The 5,541-nt window shown below is 39.3% G+C and overlaps 1 protein-coding gene across 5 annotated transcripts in view; it reads left to right on the plus strand.

The window, feature by feature from the left end:
• The first annotated feature begins 107 nt into the window (after positions 1-107).
• Usp9x (ubiquitin specific peptidase 9 X-linked) overlaps positions 108-5,541 on the plus strand; it is a 138,204-nt gene continuing 132,770 nt past the window's right edge. For 2 of the 5 annotated variants that reach the window (XM_031341951.1, XM_031342135.1), the window contains exons 1-3: positions 108-228; positions 1,619-1,718; positions 2,509-2,612. The gene's annotated coding sequence lies outside the window, so the exon portion shown is untranslated. The remainder of the gene's footprint in view (positions 229-1,618; positions 1,719-2,508; positions 2,613-5,541) is intronic. The other 3 variants (XM_031342013.1, XM_031342190.1, XM_031342079.1) reach the window with 2 other exon arrangements.

The following is a 5,541-nucleotide window of genomic DNA, read 5'->3' on the forward strand; positions in this document are numbered from 1 at the left end:
CAGTAATCTGGTGGTAGCTTAGGAACTCGTCAGCGCTGCGAGGAAGGTGAAAGTTCAGACCCTGGGCTGGGTGACGTCAGCGGAGGGGGCGGGACGCCTCGGTACTTCTCGGCGGAGGGGAAAGTCCGGGCTGTTTCTGGCGAGCCAAGGAATGGGAGGCGCCCTAGCCTCCCCGCAGGCCACTGCGCTGGGAATCCTGCCTTCCCTGCTATCTCCCTGAGGCAAGGGGTGTGTGGGAATGTCTCTTTACTGTTAGAAGGCTCGAGTCTTTCCTGCTTAAGGGTGGGGCCACACTGGCTTTTGAGATTTTTTTTTCCTCTTATAGTGTTTGGCTGAAATAGAGCAGTCATTGTGCAGAAGTTTTCTGTCTAGATAGAAAAAGCAGAGTTTTCTTGCAGGGTGGGTTTTTTGTTTGTTTTGTTTTTCATTTTTCTGTCTGTGCCTGCTCTTTCTGGGGTGCTGGCTTCTCCAAAACCAATCTGGAAGGTATGGAAACTCACAGTCATGTGTTCATCATGTCCGATAGCCCTCAATAGCTCTGCTTTTCATCTCCCACCTTATTTTATGTCTAAATTAGGCATTTTGTGTTTTCTTAGTGGTACTGGGGAAAGTGCATTTTATTCCATTTTTCTAGAAGCCCAGGGCCCTCACAGTATTTTTTTCATACGTCATCACAACCAGGAAAGGATGTGTATGAGCTTGGTAGGCCTTTCAGCTGAATGGGAATCCATAAGTGAATAGGAAGACATTTTAGAAAATCAGTTTCTTGGTTGGGCCTTTTTTTTTTTTTTGTCTTTAAAAAATTTTTGAAAATATACATCCCTGCCAATAATTTTCTGTTTCTCTGCTTTCAAGATTATGTAAGAGGAAGAAAACATGGTTTCAGGGGAAGGATAATAAAGTCAGTTTAGGGAGTTTCTGTGTTTTTACTAAGGTGCTATTAGTTTATAAGGGTGTATATATATTTAAAATATATGACTGCATACAACACACGCACGCATGCACGCACCACTGCAGCATCGCCACAACCAAAACTGTGAACAAATCTATCACCTCAAAAATTTCCTAATTTTCCTTTCAAATTCTTCCCTTCAGTCTTCCCTACCTGACCCTCACCCCAGGCAATCAGGGCTCAGGCTCTTGCTGTGTAGCCCAGGCTAGCCTCCAGCTCACCAGCTTCAGCCTTCAGCCTACTAGGTGCTGGGATTACAGGCTTGCCATATCACACCCATATTACTGATCTACTTCCTATCACAAAATAAATTTGTTTAGAATTTTGTATAACTGTAGTAATCATTATTGGCTGGCTTCTTTCATACATGATAACTCACTTGCAATTCATCCATATTACTCTACCTATTGATAGTTTTTCTCCCTTTTTAAAGATTCCCCTGTATGGCTGTATCACAACTTGGCTATCCTTTCATTTGTTGATGGACATTCCAGTTGTTCCCAATTTTGGGTTGTTATAAATAAAGTGGCTCTGAACATACGTATACAACTCTTTCATGTAGATATATGTGTTCTTTGCTTGTGGCCAAATACATAGGAATTAAATGGCTAGATCATAAAATAGGCACGTGTTTAATATTCTCTCCTTTTTTCTTTCTGTATATAGGTTGGAGGTTAACACGGAGTGTGTCTCAATCATTCTTCACCTTACATTTTAAGACATGGTGTGTCACTGAACCTGGAGCTCACGGAGTCTGCTAGACTGGGTAGGTAGCCAGCAAACCCTAGGGACCCTCCTATCTCTCAGCTTCTCCAGGATTTCGATTACATGCATGGGTATCACCATGCCAAGGTTTATTATTTTGCTTTGTTTCTTGATGAGGTCTCACTCTGTACCCCTGGATGCTTTAGTAATCAATAAGTAGACCAGGCCTCTGTCTCTGGAGTGCTGTGATTAAAAGCATGTACCACTAATGTCCAGGTTTTTTATGTGGGTCCTGAGAACGAACCTGGGTCCTCATTGCTTGCATAGCAACTGCTAAATACTTTACCACAAGATTATTTCCTTTGACACTTCTCCCAACTATGTCTGAGAGTTCCCATTTTTCTGTATTATTGCCACACCCTGCACATTTCTTTTCATTTTTGCCATTCTAATATGTTAGAGTGGTATCTTGTAATTTTTACATTTCCCTAAATGATAGTAATGATACCAAGCATCTTTCTAAGTGCTTTTTGGCAACTTAGCTACCTTCTTCAGCAAAGTGTCTGGGTTCATTCCTTATTAGTGTTTCAGAGTTCTTTGTATATTTAAGACATAAATCCCTTACTAAACACATGTCTGGTCATTTACAATTACCATACAATCCAGCACTTCCACTTTCAGGTACAGATACAAAAGAACTGAAGATGAAGCCTCAGATAAATGTTTTATAGCATCAATATTTACAGCAATCTAAGTGCTTATAAATCCATAGATCTCTACAGAAAGTGTGCTATGACTATACAATGGAATACTGTGTCTGTGTTTTGGTTTTTGTTTTTTCTTTTTGAAAGGAAGTTCTGACAATTACTCTAGCACAGATGAATCTTGAGAGCATTAAGCCACATGAAATAAGCCAGTGACAAAAAGACAAATGTTCTGATCACACTTAAGTAAGGTAAGTAGAATGGTCAAGCACATAGAGACAGAAAGTAGAACACTAGCTGCTAGGGGGCGTGGGGAGGACAGAATGGGGATTTGTTGTTTAATTGATGTAAAGGTTCAGTTTTGCAAAAGGAAAAGGTGAGCCTAAATAAAACAAAAGAAAGAAACAAACAAATAAAAAAACAGGCAGTGGTGACTTTAATCCCAGCACTTGGGAAGCAGAGGCAGACGGATTTCTGAGTTTGAGGCTAGCCTGGTCTACAGAGTGAGTTCCAGGACAGCCAGGGCTACACAGATAAACCCTGTCTTGAAAAAACAAAAACAAAAAACAAAAAATACAAAAAAAAGGTGAGGCTGAGGACATTGCTCTCTAGCAGAACACTCACCTAGCATGTCTGAGACCTGAGTTCATTGTTCAACAGCTCACACACACACATGAGAAAGGAAGCTACCTTTTACTAAAAATTTATTTTTATTTTATGTGTGTGTGCCTGAGTTGCAAGTGCCCACTGAGTGCGGAAGAAGGTGTTGGATCTCCTGGAACTGGAGTTACATGTGGTTGTGAGCCACCTGATGTGCTGAGAGCTGTACTTAGGCCCTCTGCAATAGCAGCAAGTACTCTTAACTGCTAAGCCATTTCTCCAGCCTACTATATGTGTTTTGAACCATGTAACACATCATAATGACGTTTGTTTAGACAGCTAATTATCTTTTTAAGATATTTACACAAATAAAACATATTTTTAAAATTCTTATAGGGCTCGGGTGTGGCTCACTTGCCTATATAAAGCCATGGGTTCCATCATCAGCAATGCAAAAAGAAATAAATGAACTTATATTTATCAACTGTGTTAAGCATTTCTGGCTTCATTTATTTGTATAGATTCAGACTGCCATCTGCTATAAATTTTCTTCTACCTGAAGAAAACATGAACATTGCAGGGCGGTGGTGGCGCACGCCTTTAATCCCAGCACTTGGGAGGCAGAGGCAGGCGAATTTCTGAGTTGGAGGCCAGCCTGGTCTACAGAGTGAGTTCCAGGACAGCCGGGGCTACACAGAGAAACCCTGTGTTGAAAAACCAAAAAAAAAAAAAAAAAAAAAAAAAAAAAAAAAAAAAAAAAAAAAAAAAAAAGAAAAGAAAAGAAAAGAAAAGAAAACATGAACATTTCTTGAACTACAAATTGTCTTCAACACTGAGCCATCTCTCCAACCCTTCTTTTCCATTCTTTTGAGATCAGACTCACATATACCTCAGGCTGACCTTAAAGTTGCTAGCTAGCAACTATAGATACCTTTGGATTTCTGATCTTCTTTGCTCTACTGCCAGATGCTGAGATTACAGACTTGTGTCACCAGATTTATGTGGTGCTTCAAATAGAGCCAAGGGCTTGTGTATGCTAGGTAAACTGATCAAATTTTTCAAGTCACAGAAGACAAAGTTCATGTTTCCAAAACTCAGTTTTACTTTGATATGTCACCCAAAAACAATTGAAAAATACAATTTTAAAAATGACATTCCATGTGTAATCTCATCAAAACCATTAAAATAGTTAAATAAATTTAATGTGTATAAACCTTAATGCAGCTGGGCGGTCGGTGGTGGCGCATACCTTTAATCCCAGCACTTGGGAAGCAGAGGCAGGTAGATTTCTGAGTTCAAGGCCAGCCTGGTCTACAGAGTGAGTTCCAGGACATCCAGGGCTATATAGAGAAACCCTGTCTCAAAAACAAAACAAAACAAAACAAAAACCTTAATGCAACAAAACATTTTTTTTTTTTGATTTTTCGAGATAGGGTTTCTCTGTATGGTACTGGCTGTCTTGGAACTCACTCTGTAGACCAGGCTAGCCTCAAACTTAGAAATCCGCCTGCCTCTGCCTCCCAAGTGCTGGGATTAAAGGCGTGTGCCAACACCGCCTGGCAACAAAACATTTTTTTAGAGAAAGGGAAATGAAGTAAATAATGAGATAAGCCATACCCACAAATTGAAAGCCCCAGAAGTGTTGACATGTCAGTGTTCCCTAAGTTGTTCTTTAGATTCAAGGTAATCTATCCAGATATCAACAGTTGTTTGAGTAAAGATTGAAAATCAAGTTCTAAATTTTATATAGAAATGTAAAGGACCTAGAGTGTATACAAACTTGTTTTGAAAAAGAATTATTCTCAGCCAGGGAGATGGCTCAACTGGTAAAGGTGATGGCTGCCGAATTGGATCCTGGGACCTCACATGGTGGAGGGGAGAACTGACTCCTACAAGGTCCTACATGCCACACACTCATGGCATGCTTGCACATGAACTTGTGTTACACACACACACACACACACACACACACACACACACACACACACAATTTTATAAATAAATAAAAATTTAAAAATTACTTCCCAAACAAGCTGGTCAAACTTTTTTTTTAACTTAAAAACTGAAGATCAGTACCCGATTCTCTGCACTCTCTACAATTTTGATAACTCTGGACATCATCAGTATGTTTTTTTAATCTGATGTTTGAAAAAATGTTTGAATTTGCTAGTGAGGTTGAGAGTCTTTTAATATTTTATTAGCAATATGTTTTTTCTTTTGTAAATTGCTTTTTCATTGTAAAAATACTATGCCTTCTCTTCTGAACTTGATTTTTTTCCCTTGATTACATTCTCCAGACTCAATTTTTTTTTTTTTTGAGATAGGGTTTCTCTGTGTAGCCCTGTTTGTCCTGGAACTCACTCTGTAAACCATGCTGGCCTCGAACTCAGAAATCTGCCTGCCTCTGCCTCCTAAGTGCTGGGATTAACAGATTCAATCTTTTGTTAGTTCTGTTGAAGATATAAAACACTGGGCCAGAGAGGTGGGGTTTTTTTCTTTTCTTTTCTTTTCCTTTCTTTTCCTTTCTTTTCTTTTCTTTTCTTTTCTTTTCTTTTCTTTTCTTTTCTTTTCTTTTCTTTT

Source organism: Mastomys coucha, chromosome X (assembly GCF_008632895.1).
Source record: "Mastomys coucha isolate ucsf_1 chromosome X, UCSF_Mcou_1, whole genome shotgun sequence".
Taxonomy (NCBI): domain Eukaryota; kingdom Metazoa; phylum Chordata; class Mammalia; order Rodentia; family Muridae; genus Mastomys; species Mastomys coucha.